This window comes from Vitis vinifera, chromosome 15 (assembly GCF_030704535.1).
Source record: "Vitis vinifera cultivar Pinot Noir 40024 chromosome 15, ASM3070453v1".
Taxonomy (NCBI): domain Eukaryota; kingdom Viridiplantae; phylum Streptophyta; class Magnoliopsida; order Vitales; family Vitaceae; genus Vitis; species Vitis vinifera.
Window position 1 is genome coordinate 2,188,950 of NC_081819.1, and position 18,188 is coordinate 2,207,137.

The following is an 18,188-nucleotide window of genomic DNA, read 5'->3' on the forward strand; positions in this document are numbered from 1 at the left end:
TTGTTTTTTAATTAAAATTTTCAAATATTTTTGAAAATCTTGTTTGGTATAGTATTTTTTCCTTTTAAAAAAAATAATTAATTAAAATTTTTAAAATGAATTGTTCGTTTCACTTTTTATTTTGTTTTCTAAAAGTAGTAACTTTTACATCTTTAAAAGTCACTTTTAAAAAAATTTGATGCCTCTTTTTTTTTAAACAATTTTTTAACGTAAATCTCTAAAAAAAATTACTGTTACATTTTTATTTTAAAAATAGAAAATAGAAAATATATTTTAACCAACACCAAGGTATATAATTTTTTTACTGCAAAATCTTTTAAAATGAGAAATTGCATTTCATGTCTCATTTGCATTTTATTATCTTTATATCAACCAAATAGTCTCACATATAATAGTTATCGATCTATGATAATGACCTAAAAGGGTTACCAATGTTTTCAGAACCGGATTGGTTATTGAACTGGAAAAATTGTCAATTCATGGTTTAATGATCGGATTGGTGGTCAAATCGCGATCGAACTAGTGACGTTATAAATATATAATTTATATATTATATAAAATAAAATATTTATATATATAATTAAATTTTTTAATAATATTTCAATTAAATCATAAAAGATAAATATAAATATATTAATATTTTAAATTTTATTAAATAGAATATGTATAATATTTAATTTTGAATATATATTTAGTTATTTAAAAACCAGGTAGTTCATCTGGGTTTACGGTCCAAACCATCGATTATAGTGGTTCATAACCTGTCCAATCCATTAGCAGTCTAACTCAGCAAACCATACCGGAAAGACAATCGATCAACGGTCCAACTGGTCCAATATCGGCCAGTCTGGTCGGGTTTTGAAAACAATGAGGGTCACCATATTTACAAATTCCTACAAAATCCTCAAGTAATCATTTGAAAAGTTGATTATTTCATAATTCCATTTATACTTTTTTTTTTCTTTGTCTTTTCCTCTTATTCTAATATTATAACTTTACCTTTTTATGTTTTTCTTTTGTACTTTTTTTTATACATTATTATTATTATTAACTATTAATATTATTATTCATGATATTGGTATTTTGAATTACTATTAATAGTATCTATTATTTTTATGATTATTATTGACCTTTTTATTCATATTTTAATATTATATTAAAAATAATATTATTATATTTTTATTATTACTACTACAAAAATCCTAGAAGATAATTTCTATTTTTTAATTCTTGAGGCTTGTAAGCTTTATTATTATTATTATTATTTTGCCTTTTATGCTTTATATGCTACATTAAGACTAATTAATTATTATTGCTATTATTATCAACAGCCTATTAATATTATTATTTATAATATTAGTTTTATATTATTAATATTATTAGTAGAACTAATATTATATCTAAGTTATAGATATGATAGAAATGCATTGATCTTACAACATTAATATTTTAAATATATAATTGTGGACCCCGCATTTCGGCTCAATGCGTTTCCCACTCGATGGCGAGCTCGATTTTTATTTGAAAAATTGATTTTTATTGATTATTTGAAAATGACTTGGAGTCGCCACTTATTTTTGTTTTATTTTTAAAGGGTAAACAAAATAAGAAAGAAAAACCCTAAGTATGACTCCTTATTTTGGAAAAGGCGGTCTATGAAAAACCGGATCGGGTTCGGGGGTCAGGTTACTTATCGGGAAGGTATGGTACAGACCGTAGCACCACTCTAAGTCCCTAAAGTCGGGTCTCTACTAATGAAATGAAGCTGACATGGCAACCAATGAGAAAATCAATGAATACTCAAATCGATAATGCACGTATGAGAATTAAAACAAGCATAAGGAGTGACCATGATGTGAGAAAATACGTACCTGGGTGACGAACCAATATGCGCTATCAAGAGAGGGGGTTAGTGCACAATAATGATCACAATTATGTCACTTATGTCACCAAATAAGATAAAGAAAGCATCAATATCACATATAGCCTTTCATTCAAATTCGCTCTTATTTTGAAGAAAATTTATTTGATGTCGGGCCCCACCATAGCCCGTTTTATTCTTGTATGAATCAATTCTATAAATTCCATCACTTGGAATTACGGAATTTAATTCTTACTTATTTTAAAAACATTTTAAAAACATTTTAAAAACAAAGAAAATGCAAAAGTAGCTTGCCGGAAGAAAATGACAACCAAATTTTATTGAAAATGGGATTTTGGCACCTAAGAGAAGTCTAAGGATAAAAATTTTGGAGTTGAGATTATTTCTTAAAAAAAATGAGGATCTGGGAAATTATTTAAAAAAACGAAATCTGAAAAATTATTGTCAAAGTCGAAAAGGATAAAAAGGGAGATGTCACGTGACCAAAGGTGGTCATGCAACTCGATACGTGCAAGGACCAGGGTGGAATGAGGGGATTGGATTCTTCAAGATTGGAGGCTGCTTGGAAGCAGTCTGTAGCATCAACTATTCGTCCATCGTCTCTGTGAGCCATTCCCAGGTAGCACCAAGCCATTCGGTTGGTAGGCTCCATCCCCAATGCATCTGAAAGTAGGCTTCTCGCAGCAGGAAATGCCTTCGAGCCCATCTTCAACAACAGAGCACCAATCAAGATCTTGCAAGGCACATAACCGGATCTAGTAAAGGGGCATTGATATAAGCAGCCAAAGCTTCTTGGATTTGCCCATGACCTTCAAATTTAACACCTTCTGCATGCAGTAATTCCACCAAGTATTCTCTCAACCCTCCAGCTTTTCCACTGAGTATTCTTTTGATTCCCCAGTTTTTCCATTGACCACCAGCATAGTTACTGCCTGAGAAAAAAGAGCATGAGCTAGGGAATAGTCCTTTATGGATTTGCTTGAAAACAGGCGAGGGGAAAAACATGTTGTTGGGGCCACATAGGATGACTGAATCTAAGAGGGTTCAGTGCATGTAAGTCGGACACCATATATTGGATCCTTTTATAAGGACTTGGTGTCAAAAGAAGAGGACTTGACCAGTGTTGGGCTGACTGCGCGCCGGAGAGAGAGGTCGAAATCAGAAAACATAATGTGCTCGTCTTCCCTCACAAGGACATTCTCTGGTTCCAGGTCACGACAAATAATCCCGTGCATGTGAAGGTATTTAAGAGCAAGAAGAACCTCTGCTACATAGAACTTTACAGCTTGCTCAGAAAAATGTTTCCCAGGTTGCCTCCATTAAAATCACAAGATAATTCTCAAATCCAACAAATTATGGACCACTATTACCCTTGTCGCTATCAAGAGAGGACACAGCCTTGGGATGAGGTTCAGTGTAGTCAAAATGCAAACTCTTTCTGAGAAGCACCCTTCAACCTGTAACGTCGGGCTGCTGCTGCGCGCCACCCTCATTGCACTGGGTGTAAGTAGAAAGCAGTTCCTCCAGACCGGCATCCCCACATATATCACAAACTTTTACTTCATATTCCAAAACATCTGATTTAACATTATCATCAACAAGCTGAGATTGCAAAGGACGTTTCTGGGAGTTTGAATGTCTCAAATAATGCACAATACTCTTCAGAATGTTCTTTTTTTATCTGGCTTTTGACCACCAAAACTAGAGGCTGCCACTGAGACTCTTCAAACTTCAATGACATGGTTGATAGCTGCTTCTTGGATTCCTCGGCATCGGTGTGTTAGGCACATGGCTAGAAGGCGACATTTGCTCAGACACTAATAGGTGATGTAGGCTGTTGATGGAGCCATGGTTGCAGGTGTTTCATCATCTCTGTCTAGCCTGTCCACTCCATAGCCACAAAAATACGAACATAAGATTGCAACTCTCTAAGATCAGTAACTGATTCGGCGAAGTATCCACCCACAGGCCTCGTACCCTTGAAGCATTTGTGGACTGGTGCAAAAAGGATTCCAGCACCTGATATATCCTTTTCAACGTTCTCAATGTACCAGTAGCAAACCACTTTAGTTGCTGATCCAGTATTTAGATCAGCTGGTTTCTCAAACAAATGCAGAGAAGAAACTGGCCCTCCTCTGATTCCCTGGGTTAGGGACAGCAAATGTGATGATCAAATCGACCAGGTCTCACCAGTGCCTCGTCCATCTTGCTACTTTTGGGATGACGGATCGCGGCATGTACAGCCTACTAGCGTGTCAGACGCACCAAAACCACGACAGTCAATAGCTTAGACAATCTGAATTTCAGCCAGCATCACCTTATCTCTCGGCTGAATTAGCTATCCCATGTAACTTTCCTCAGTTTCGCTCTTCATGGAACTTCTTGGTGGGCATAGGCTCATAAGGTTCCATCCTCTTTAAAGTTCCAGATTTTCCGGATCTCATGAGAGGACAACAATAACCACTTTCAGCAGAGCCAATGTCAAAATTATGGAGACACCATCTGTGGCCGTATTGATGATGATAGGGGGGGGTGGTAGAGAAGTTAAGTGTTAACATGGTGATGGAGATGAATTACACGGCGCACATTAGAGCAAGATCATTCGATTCGAAACTAGGAATGGGAGAAAGAAAATGATGAGTCAAGGGGAGAAGGGATCAGGATGATAAGACGCTGTACTTCTGATTTGAGAGTGTGCACCGGCGCGCGGGGGGGGGGGGGGGGGGGGGGGGGGGATTTATGGATCCAAGGCTTTGCTTGTTTTTCCTGCTTCCTGTCCAACACTTGAAGATAATGATGATGTCGGGTGAGGTGATGTATACGAGATGAAAATGAAGAGCATGGGGATGAGTTTGATGCATACGAAAGTTGAAGTGACAGATTGGGTAATGAAGGGTAATGAGAAGGATGCGCTTAATGGCAGAATGGATAGGTGAGAGAAGATAATGAGGAGAGTATCGGTTTTTTTTTTTTTTTTTTGAGGAAGGATTGCAGAGAGTTTTAGGTGATATTCTTGAAAAGGATAACGAGAGAGGGAGGGAGGCAAGCTGGAAAAAGGAGAGGAGATTTCTGAAGCTTAGAGAGGAACCAGAAAGAGGTTTTAAGAGATAACCAGAGAAAGAGAGGAGGCCAGCTGCAGGGAGGAGGGGATTCGTTCAGTGAGAGGAAAGAAAAAAAGCTGCTAGAGAGAGTTATCTTGAGAGAGTGAGAGAAGATATTTTGAAGGGGTTCCAGGGAGTTTTTTCCAGGAGAGAGTAAGAGGGAGAGACATTAGAGCTTTAAGGGAGGAAAGTTTAGCTTGAGAGAAGGAGGAACTCAGGCATTTGGAAGACGAGTCTAGGGTAACAAGGAAGAAAAGGAAATCTGAGAGGGCAGTTCCAGGTACGTTTGATGTAGTTTTTTTTAATCATTTCCACTCAGGACTCTGTTTTCTTTGATCTTCTATTTTTTTTTTTTCTATGGTTATCTCTGATTTTCTGAGCATTGGGTGATTGTTTGAGCATGTGATGACGTATTACTTTTCTCTTACATTGTTTATCTGAATATGGCTCACTCCTATGATGGAATTTTGTTGATGCCTTCATCTTGATATTTGTTATGACTTGTCTTGTTGCACCACTGGTTGGGGAACCCTTGATTTCAACATGAAGGGGGATCCCCCTATGGTTCTGCTCACCTTATCTATTGGGTTTTAAGTAAGTTGTGTTTTGTCTTGCTCTCTCACCTCTATTTCCGGTGCCTCAACCCATATCTCTGCTCTCTGGTTCATATTTTTGGATCTGCTCTGGATGATCGTTTGCCTGTTCTGACCTGTGCTTGAGAATGAGAGGGCTGCGCGTTAGCTTACTACCTCAAATCTGTGACCTTAGTGGACAAGACATATGCCTGGTTTACATCAGCCGCTACTCTAGCTGTTGGGTTTGCCATTGATACAGAAAGCTATATTCTCCTTTGGTGGCAGCGAGAGTAAAACGGGGTGGGGCTCCATTGGGACATGCCATGTGTGGATGTTCTCACATGTTTATATTATGCTCCTCACAATTTCCAGGTGTGGCTTTAAGCCTGTTTTATTCCTTGTCATAATATCAAGTGAAAGAGGTTATAATGAAGGAGATTTGACCATGGAATAATCCAGAGAACCAGAATTCAAGAGTTAGGGATGCCATGAGAGGTATTAATGGTTTACGGAACTCAAAAGCTCTTCGGTAACCTTTCATCCTCTCACTCAGAATCTCTGTTCCTTGGGTCTAAGCCATGACCAGCGAGAGAGAGATACGCAGACAATAGAGGTGTGGCAATTCTTCTCTACTGCATCGACTAATGAAGGGTCCTCAGGCACTGGTGAACCAGAGATTAAAGCCGTCATGGGACTATCGGGGCATGGTTTCAACTCTGTTGGTATTATAAGGTTTTTCCTAACTCGATCATACATGGTTAAAGCTCAGGATGGTATGAAAGCTACATTGGGATGCATGACTGAAGATGACTGTGGATAGCGACACCTAGATGTCGACTGAACAGCTTATATCCTCATCCTTCTTGTTCGCTCTAGATCTTGCAGGACCATTATAGCCTCTTCATGGACCCGAGGCAATAACAGTGAGAATACATTGAGGTGTCGTGAAAGGTGTGCTCATGGCATAAACTTATCATCTCTCTCAATGCCATCTGCTGGAAATCGGTCAGCCGATGTATCTACTTCAGGTTCTTCATTTGATGCTCGGCAAATCTGGAGAGTTATTGAGGAGAACAAAGACCTTGACAGTCCTGCCCACAAGGCAAGGACGACTACTGTTCACCATGAAGAAATTGTTAGTGAAAAATGTTTGCATATTTTGCCTCAAATGAAGATTGGTGTCAAATTAGTGAAGATTGTGAGAACTGGTGCCATCCTTTGCTTTGGAAAGAAACTTTGTATGAAGGAAAGCTTGTGAAATAGGACCGGTTAAACCTCGTGTCATTCATGGGCCTTACCGTTGTGGAGTTTCTGATGTCTAGCCTTGATGTGGGCCCAATAACAAATCAAGTTGCAGGGTTTCATCATAATGCCATCAGTCTTGATTGCTGCATTTCAGTTATCATTTGAGGACCATTACAAGATAATATTGCAGCCATGGTTCGTCAGTATGACTGAAATATGACCTCCTCAATGCATGAATTCGTCATGCCCATTATATCCATCATCACGCCCACCTTTTCACATCCATGTCATACCCCTCATGTCCACACCGATATTCACCCCTATTAGCCGCACCACCTTTTCTCTCACTAACCTCTACATACCCATTAAGCCACTCCACTAAACCCATTTCACTCAACCCCATACCATCATACCCATCCCGTGATCACATCACCCATCTCATACCCATTCCTCCCTCTAAAGCCATACACTCATCCCACTACCTTTTCTCTCTCTATACCACCCTGCACCCACGGCTGTAGCTCACCCCATATCTCCCGTCCCATGCATGCACCCATGGCCAATTTGTGCTACATGAATTCACGGCCATCAAACCCATTGCTCTCATATCTATATTACCCACGTTTCTTACCTTCTCTCTCTACCCGGGGCCGCACTTCATCCATGACATCCCGTGCCCTTCATGTTCATATCCACCCCTCATTCTCTGTATTACCCACTTGTTGCCCATTCTCTCTCTCACATGCATGAAGCCCTACCATCCTACCAAATAGCAGAGGAAGCCACAAACACTGTGAAATCAACAGCCAAGAGCGCGCCTTCAAGGGTGATACGTGGTGGCAGCTTGATAACGAAGTAACTGACCTAGAAGACTTAGAAGGTCTCGGTTTCATGCTGTTTTTGCGAGACATACAGCCATGGTAATGGGAAGCGGAGCAGGCCAAGAAGAGGAGAAAATTGAAGAAGGGTTTTTGGGCATGAATCCTAAACTAGGAGCCACAAGGAATATGTCAATATCTGGGAGGAAATAGAAGAATCATGTTCTGTTACCTCATGATAAGGGCCACTACTTAGATTGAAAGCAAAGTTGAAGATCTCTGAACGTGGCAATGTGGAGAATGATGAGATTAGTGAACATACTCTTCAAAAGGAACTGTCGCGGCGTGTTGATGACGAAGCAGATAGGGCCTTTGCAACTTCTGAGGATGCATGGAATGAATCACTTGGAAGTGGAACCGAGATCAGATTGCGTCTTAGTGAGGAAACGAATGGAAAAATATACCCTGCACTGATTGCAAAGCATGATGTGATGGACTGGACATGTACACGAGGATGGCTGAATTTTCCAGTTGGTTTGTCCATGGAACATGAGATATACAAGTCAGCTAATACATTGAGGAGCAAGGCAGGCGCTGTAGCAACTTCCTCAGGCATGACTCGGGACATGACTAGGCCCGTCAAGCTGCTTTTTCAACTGGAAATCTGCAGCTTGTAGGGACTGATCATTGTGCCTTCAATTCCACACAGAAAGCTTTTGGAATGAATGATTTCCGAAAAATTCCTAGTGGTGTTAATGGTATTGAGGAGATGATGTATCTGGTTTGAGACACAATGGTGGAGTCTGGCCAAATCTCAGTCACTGATTATGTCCGGATAACAAGCACTGAATGTGCTAGAATCTTCAACATGTATCCTAGGAAAGGAGCAATACTTGCTGGATCTGATGCAGACATAATCATATTAAACCCAAATTGGATGAACCTGCACCGACAGAAGTGATGAAGAAACTGTTTAAGAATTACAAAAAATGGGGGCAAGTATTTGGATCCGAATAGTGGCTTTTGGCTACCTGGTACCAGAATCCACATGCAGGCCCACTTCGGTGTGCATGCTACCAGCTTTGGGTTGGTTCCTAGCCTTGAATAGTCTACTAGACGATGCTAGAGAGTGACAGGTGGGATGCACGCTTGGTCAGGCCCATCAGTAGCTTTCATGAGCACTGCACCCATCTAGGTTATGGTACCTCAGACTGTGTTTGGTTTAATTGGAGGGAGGAACAGAACAAGGAGACTGACCTTATTCATATTATGGATGCCATGATAGACTTGTTCACCATTCCAATAGGAATCTTCATTTGGACTTCAACTCAGGTTTCAGCATGTCAACGTGGAAGCAATAATGATTCGACAGGTAAGAAACAAAGTGAGAAGAATCTACAGCAGAATGGTTTTGTGGAAGTTAATGGAAATATCCCATTAGCCAAGTATGAGAACAAGGAGAAACCTTGGGATAGAGAAGAAGTTGGGCTCTTGATAAAAGGGATGCTGAAATATCCCAAAGGAACGTCTTGAAGATGGGAGGTTATTTCAGAATGCATTAGCACAGAAAGATCCGTGGATGAGATATTGAATGCAATCAAAACAGTTCTTCTCCAGAAGCCCGATGCAGCCAAAGCTTTTGGTTCATTCCTTGATGAAGATCAGATTGCCGCTAATCTTGTGAAAAATGGTCAAATGGTAGTGGGCATCAATACAGTGTTCATGCAGACACATATTGGGGAAGTGTCACGCCCATACGTATGCTCTGAGAGGATGGCTCATGGAGTGTTACTGGTGGGGCATGGTTCAACAGGCCATGATCCCATCCGGATGAAGGGCAGGCCTTACTGGATCGTAAAGAACTCATGGGATGAGAAGTGGGGAGAGAATGGATCCTACAAAAGCTACAGGAGACCGCACTCTTTGCATGGCCACCTAGGACATGCAGCCTTTGACCATGTGCCACCACCTTTTACTTCCTCATTCTCTGTTTTAATAACTGTTCCTAATCCCATTTTGCAAGCATTTTCTCAAAAATCTGGTTTTCAAATAATTCCAATCCTCTCATGTTTCCTCATTGGAATCTTTAGGTTCCAAAAGTTTCCACTTTCTAATAAAAATTTGTTGTCACTTTTCTCCCTGACAAGCAATTTTCACAACTCCTCATATTTTCAAAATGTTTTAAAATAAGCTAGAATAAAATTCCGTAATTCCAAGCAAGGGAATTTATGGAATTAATTCATGCAAAAATGAATTGGGTCTTGGTGGGGGCCCTACATATGAGATTCCATGATTGATTGATTGATTTATTTGTCATGCATGATTGATTTACTCTATTCCTTGATATGCGCTTAATTATATATGTTCATTGTTCACTAACCATGTTTCATGATAGCGCATTCGTGATTGCCGTCCAAGTACGCATCTATTCATATTTTGCTCATTCTTTATACATGCTTTGTTTCTCATATGTGCATGATTTGATTCGAGTATTCATTGATTTTCTCATTGATTGTCATGTCAGCTTATTTGTAGACCCCCATTTGGGGCTCATTTTCTGCAGCTTGCTTTTAGCCAGGTGTCACCATCTGGGGGAAGCCACGTGTCACATTTTGACTAGCTGCTAGAGAATCACAATAGTGGAGTTGGAGGAGCAATCAGGGGTTGACACCTGTAAAGTTGATTCTGAGAAAATCTGCTGGCCGTTAGTGCAACCTGGAGGAGGATATGCAGAGGGCGTTCAGAGTCTGTTAGAGGGGGAGCGTCTCTTGCAAGTGGGGAGGCTTTTCATGCTGGTCGGAGAGATTTTTCAGGCAGGGGGAGAGGTTTGGTTTTGAGCAGAGCGTGAGAGATAGAGGGATTTTCCCATTGATGAGAGTAAAGGGAGAGGGATTTTCCTGTAGAGAGATCCCATTGCTGTGAGAGGAGAAGGATTTTCCTGTGGAGAGATCCCATTGCTGTGGCTGTTAGTGAGGAGAAGAGGGTTTTAACTTTGCGAGAGAGAGCTGCGAGGGGGAATTCTTTTGGCTTGGAGGTCAAGATAGAGAGGATTCCAGAGAGTGCTTTTAGAAGGAGGAGAAAAACAGAGGACTTTCTGGAGCAGAGAACCAGAGAGAGGGATCTCTTGAGCTGGAGAGGAGCTTCAAGTATGTTTATTGTGGGTTTCTCATTCGCTTCTACCGGTAAGTTTTTCTTCTCTTTTTTTTGTTGATTCTTGGATGACTTTTGTTGGTTGGGAGTAAGCATGCTCATATCTCTTTCTTTAATGATTTTTGTTGAGGACCTGTTTGGCTCTGTTCCAGTTTCCCCATGAGATATTTGTAACCTTGTTTTGATTTTTATTTGGTACTCATTTGATTTCACCCATCCTCATGTGAGCTCATTGATTAATATATGAAATGAGGCTTGTATGAATTCATGTTATTCCTGTTGCTTGCACTCTGTTTTGTTGTCTACCTTGTTTCTAGTACCCATACCTGGACTGTGTTATTTTCCTCATTTCCACCTTTGGAAGCAAGGAGTTACAGAGGATCATTTCCAGTAGGAGAGTGCTTGGTGAATACTTAGGCACAAAGATGACGTGTTCATCAGGGTAAGAAGGTCCTGAGTGTGCAGTTGCTGGGTGGATACGTTGCCTGATACTATTGCCATGTGACACCAGAAAAATTGACTCCTCATTTGAAAAGAATCTTGCTGGGCAAAAGGTTCTTTGACTATGGGACTGACAGGTCTTGACCGGAGTTATGCTCATCCATGCACAGTTATGAAACACCAGATATGACTGTGTAATATTGAGATGTCCCACCGGTGGTATTGAAGGTGCTGGATGCGTTTTGATACATGCCGGATGAGCAGAGAAATCCACTTCAGGAGTTTCAGGATGCCCACATTCCAGGTGCCTTTTTTTCTTTGATGTTAATGACATATCAGACCAAACCACAAATCAGCCACACAGGTTGCCATCGGAGAAAGCTTTTGCAGTTGTTGTTTCTGCCCTTGGCATTGGAAATAAAGATGGAGTTGTTGTTTATGATGGAAAAGGAAGTATGCTCTGATAAACTAGAATTTAAATAAAATTGCTGTGGGAACTCAAAATGAGACAAACGTGTTGACTTTATTGAAACTATGGATATTTTAAATGAGCATGCTCGTCTTAAAGCTGGAATTCTCGTGCATGAAGAAATCTAGCAGCAATGGGGAGTGCTGTGTATGGACAGCTGGGAAGTCCTGTAGCTGATGGAAAGATTCCAACACTTGTTGAAGCAGTAGGAAATCTCTGAAAACTTCTTTTGCTCCAAACATGAACAAGCCATATCGCGTGTGTGATGATTGCTTTACCCAGTTGAAGAAGGCCCTGGAATCTGGATCTGTTCTGCGTATTCTTAAAGCGAGGAGTAGTAATATACTTCAAAAGTCTAACGAGATAGCAGAAAGAGACACAATGGGTCCTAGAGTACAGGGACAACTGTCCAGACTCTCATCAGTTGACTCATTCAGTCTAGCTGAAAGCAAAGCCAAGTTCCAACGAGACTCAATCCTCCCACTCACAAACCGGTGCAGCCACCAATAGTTTAAGAGACACACTTAATTTGTCTCCTAGAAATAAAGCAAGCAAAGCTGTGTGCCGCCGGCGGCGAAACGCTTCCACTCTGACTGCGTCGTGCCCTCAGCTATCGACTCTGACCGCCGTTTCTCCAGTCGACGCGTGTCGCTGGAAGACTTGACGCTGATCGATTCTCTGCCATCTCATCTGGCCCTCATGATGGCTTCGGTATTTGTGATATTGTTGCTAGTTCCATTAAGGCTGCTACCAAAGTGATTGAGGATCTGCAGGAGAAACTTGAAGCTGCTTTGCAGACCATGAAGCAGTCTGTAGTTCATACAAGGAAGTGAATGAGAGGTTCAACGAATTGCATGGGAAGAATGAAGTGGAATTCAACATCTGGATTGATGGGGGGAAAGACCTAAATATGCCGAGGGAAAGCTGCCCCTCAGAGCATCATGGTGGTGAGGTTCAATACAACCTTTTCTGGGTTGCAAAAGGTAGAGAAACTACACAATATGTATGCTGAAAATCAACATGGGAGAACTGAGTTCCAGCAGATCAATCTCAATAATGGCAAAACAAGCAGACCAAGTCCTATCTGGAGCCGAGGCAAGGCCAACACTAACAAGAAGACATACAGATTCAGTAGAGACTATCACAGTTACAGCTATTGAAATGCAGTTTCAGTCCAAGGAGGGTCTTCAGGAATGCCTTTAAGGATGTTTCTGAACAAGGTTCCTCACCATCGACCTCCATGTTTGTGCATGAAGAAGTTACAGCAGTCAAGTCAGATTCCTGGCTCCCAGCTGAAGGCTTCAACCCAAGCAATTCTTTTCTACGCACACATCAGAGTCCAGGGTAGTAAGTGCATAGCCCATCAAACTTTTATGCACTACATGGTGATGTATCTCAGTATCAAAGGAAGAAAGGTTCTGGGCAAGGTAGATGCTCAGATGACGGGGACATTGAGCTGGGCAGATTTTGGTGCTGAAGTGGCAGAGAATCAAAGCTCCAATTATGATCCAGAGGGTGAATATGTGAGACATTGGCTGCCCGAGCTGGCAAGAGTGCCCACTGAGTGGATTCATCACCCTTGGGATGCTCCCTTTACTGTGCTTGAACCAGCAGGGGCAGCTTGGAAGTTCATTCAGTGCATCGATGCTCATGTAACTGCTGAAAGACACATGCCAGATTTTCAAGAAAGCCGAGGTTGCCAAGAGATGGGAAAGAAGCATGAGCAAGGTGAAATTACAACCCGTGACCACAGAGAAGCTCGATGTTACTACTGTTTTGGGGCTCCATCTCCTGTCCCAACTAGGGTCACTGATGTATTCTGAGAGTAGTTCTTTGCTGAGAATCCTGGTTCATCAGCAGAGGAAGTTCAGTTAGAAAGAAACCATGCAAATTCTCGTGTGGAATGACTCTTCCTGTCTGGGTGTCGTGCCAACACTGAGGAGGACGCTGTCGTTTCTCATGCTCAAGTTCAGCAGCACCCCATGCCCTCTTCCTCGCCCGTCAAAGATATTGCTTCACATTGCGGAACGAAGCATAACCGCTCCATCTTATATCAGAGCGATCATCATTCCGCTCCCCGCAATCATGACGGCTCCGGGTTTGGCACTGTATACCAGGTTACGATGATGAGAATGTTAGAGTTGGGTTCCCTCTCCGTCGCTGTCGAGGCTTCAAGGCTCCACGAAGATCTAATTCATCCCGCATGGACGTTGCAGCAGCTATAATACAGGCTGCAGTCAGAGGATACCTGGTCTTGTATTTGGGCTTGTGAGCAGTCCAACTAGCTTGTCACCTACGGCTGAGAGCAAGCTTAATGATGGAAGCAAAAAGAACGCAACCAGTAGCATATTGTTGAAAGCAGATTGGACGTTAGTATCCATACTTCCAGTTTGAATGCTTGGGAGCTTCTTCTGTTGCTGCCAATGGTTTTCGGATCTGACTTGCAGGGAGAATACAGTCTGCATGGTTGCTGCATTGATTTCAATGGTGGATATTATGGGTATGCTCAAATATACGAGGCATATGGGTATGCGCCACCTCCTCAAGACCCTAACATCGTGCCTGACATTGAAGATTCCATAGTTTTGGATGAGAAGATTTATATCCGCTGCGGCACTTCTGGCTTGACTTCTCATGTGCATGCAGTTGTTTACAATCCATCTCATGGCACATGGCAGCAGGCTGATGTCGACATGGTGTTAGGATGACAGGTTCAGCTGTTATTGTAGATGAGACTCTTTATGTGTTGAACCAGTGGTTGGAAGCGATGGGCTTGAGAAGCCTGCAGTTGTCATGAAAATGAACCTCCAATCTGTGCTGATTTAGAAGATGCAAATGCTGCCTGGAATGTCCCATTACGAGCATGTATGCACAAAGTGCTAGTTGATACATTGAAACGCGGCTCTCAATGGCCAGAGCTATGGCCTGCAAGGTTGGATAAAACTCCATACTGGTTGACGAGTTCCCAGGTTGGGGTTTATGGCAGAGCAGCACCTGGGGATTTCACTGCGGACTATGAACATTGGAAACGAGTGGTTGCTAAGTCATATCTAATGGGATGTATCTGTGGCATCTTTAGGACCCATTCTTTCTTTCTAGCCTGGCATGCATGGCCACCCTTCTGAGCCACGTGCCATCCCTCAAACTCTTTCCCTCTAATTTCAAAATAATAATTTCCAACACCGTTTTGAAATGTTTTTCCAACTTTTGGTTTTTAAAATGTTTTCAAGTCATCAAATTTTCCATCCTTAGGGTTTTTAGATACCAACATCTCATTTTTAATAAAATTTGGTTGTCATTTTCTTTCCGGCAAGCCACTTTTGCATTTTCTTTGTTTTTAAAATGTTTTTAAAAATAAGTAAGAATTAAATTCCGTAATTCCAAGTGATGGAATTTATGGAATTGATTCATGCAAAATAAAAGGGCTTTGGTGGGGGCCCAACATCAAATAAATTTTCATCAAAATAAAACTGAATTTGAATGAAATGCCATGTGTGTTGTTGATGGTTCTTTATCTGTTTAGTGACTCGCAGGCTATATTTTATATTCATTACTATGCACTAATCCCATTTTGTGATAGCGCGTTGCCGTTTGCTAATCAGGTACGCATCCACTTTCTCTTCGGCTATCCTCCATTGCATATTTTGATACTCATATGTGCATGATCGATTCGAGTATTCATTGATTTTCTCATTGATTGCCATGTCAGCTTCATTTTAGTAGTAGAGACCCGACTTTAGGGACTTAGAGGGGTGCTACGGTCTTTACCGTACCTTCCCGATAAGTAACCTGACCCCCGAACCCGATCCGATTTTTCACAGACCGCTTTTTCCAAAATAAGGAGTCACACTTAGGGTTTTTCTTTCTTATTTTGTTTACCCTTTTAAAAATAAAACAAAAATAAGTGGCGACTCCAAGTCATTTTCAAATAATCAATAAAAATCAATTTTTTCAAATAATAAAAATCGAGTTTTGCCATCGAGTGGGAAACGCATCGAGCAATCGAAATGCGGGGTCCATAATAATATATTAAGATATAACTTAATTTAATGTTTAATTCTTTTTCAACAAGCACTTGTAAATAGCTGCCCTATACACCTTAAAATTCTCTTTACTATAGATTAACCTTGGAAGACATTTTTTTTTAAAGTTTATGATTTTCGTTATAAAAATTGTTGTCATTAATAGTTATATTGAAAAATTAAACATTTCAAAATTTATGAAATTTATATAATAAAAAATATATTAACTTTATATTTTTAATTATCAGAATGAAACGGTAATTTGTAAAATTCTTATATTATATATTATTATTATTATCTTGGATAAGTTATTTATAATATCATTAAGATAATAATTAAAGAAACAATAATTATAATTAATTATTATATTATTTATATGTATTAGTATTAATATTATTCTTATTTGATAGACTATTTATAATAATAATAATAATAATTCTTATTTAAAGACTTATCAAAGTTGATGACCTTTTGGGTAGTCATCACCCCGTAGCCCGCACTATAGGTAATTCTCCCTAAAAGTTTTAAAAAATTGTAACCTTTAGCACTTAGTATTTACACTAGATCATGTCCGCTATAAATTTTAATTAATCTAACATTAAAAATGACCCTATGAAACATAGTTGTATTATTCAATTTTTCAAGTCTATATTAAGGAGTTAAAGAATTATGAAAAGGAAAAAAAATGTTTTTAAAAAAGATTAAGAATGATTATTTACTTTTCCAAAAAATTACTATTATTTTGAACTTATTTAATAAAAATTTTAATGAATATTTATGTTAATTAATTGAGACTGAACTAAATAATGATCACAAAATAAAATAAGTATTTGTTATGATTTGATAATTTTAAAATTTTATTTACAAATAAATCTATAACCACATTTGTTTTATTTCGTATGCCTTTTTAGCCCACACTAATATCAAAACCATTTTTGCTTTTAATGGCAACTAATGAATGCAAGAAGAGAGGCGAGTGAAAAACAAATGAAGATATTTTTTTTCTTTTTGTTTTTTTTTTTTCGGGAATTTGAGTTGTGATATGTGGCCGGCCTGTAAAAGGACCAACTTAGAGCAAGCAATGTTGGGAACTTGCAAAGCAAATAAGCCTTTTTTTAAAAAAATAAAATAAAATGAATAAGAGCTTATTTCATAGGGATGGTAGGAAACATTGCTAATCTTTTTATCAATTGAAAAAAACTTTTTTGATAATAATTTTTAAATTTTAGAATGATTAAAAATACTTTCTAGAATTATTTGAAACATATTATAACTCATTGATGCTCTTAGCCAAATTATGCAAAATTTCTTTATGTGTAAGATTTGTCACATGACACATTTAGATAATTGACTAAAAAAATTATATATTACTTGAACTTTACAATACTTATTGAAATATTAATAATTAAAAAGAAATTGTGAAAACAAGCATACTTGGAAAGAAAATCGGGAAAAGGGGGTTGAAATCATTGAAGTGTTTGAGTGTTTCTTCTCGAAGTGTTTTTAGTAAAAGTATTTTTTTTAGAAATATTTTTAAGCAATCAAGTGTTTTTTCAAAAAAAATATTACAAGTGACTTTTCAATACTAATTGATTATAATGCATGACAGTAATTCTAATAAGTGTTTCTATCATTTGTAACATTTGAAAATTTTTATCTTTTCAATATTAAAAATATTAGAAATACTTTCTAAAATCACTGTCAAATACATTTTTAATTTTTTTTTCAAAAATACTTTTTAAATATTTTTTATTTATTAAAAACACTTTTTAAAATCATTAACATGATGGGTACCAAATCCATTTATAAGTTTATGATTATAGCTGCTAAAAGTTTTAGGATTTCGAATTTTTATTTCGATATATGGTTATAAAAAAATCCTGACACTTCATATATTAAACAAATGAATACAAATTATTTATATTGTTTGATAGGGAGCCAAACCATTTATGGAACGGCTCCTCCAAAAATAAATGTATGCCGTTTTGGATGGGGGGCACACGGTATTCTTTAGTAAAAGGCGAAAGAATAGTTCGCTTTGTGCTCCCCACACGGCTCCATGTCTTCGATCAAACGTTGACAGATATTTTATAAGCAAGTTTTTTGGAGGTTCTTCTGTCTGGGAGCGATGTGGGACACTAACAGACGGTGCTAATGTGTTATAATGGCTCCGCTTAATTCTTATTTGGGCTGACAGCTATAATGGACCTGCCCCAACACCCATGTCAGACCACTAGGATTATGGGCCTTAATAGCGCCTCCTTTTCCATTCCTTAATTTTGAATCCATTTTGGGGATATTTATACATGTCTGACTCTGCTTTTGTCCCCTTCTTTTTTGTAATGATCATATAAACCTTTATTTATATCAGTATTAATTTGAAGAAGAAAATCTGAAAATTATTTGTAATGGCTTTTTAAGTATAAAATATTTGATTTAATAAAGTAATAATAAATTCATATTTATTCATGTTTATAATAAATAA

The 18,188-nt window shown here is 38.9% G+C and overlaps 1 non-coding gene across 1 annotated transcript; it reads right to left on the reverse strand.

The window, feature by feature from the left end:
• Nucleotides 1-17,643: 17,643 nt before the first annotated feature.
• On the reverse strand, nucleotides 17,644-17,760 carry LOC132255245 (U5 spliceosomal RNA). The gene has a single exon (XR_009467908.1). It is a non-coding gene; the product is annotated as a U5 spliceosomal RNA (small nuclear RNA).
• Between the last annotated feature and the right edge of the window lie 428 nt (nucleotides 17,761-18,188).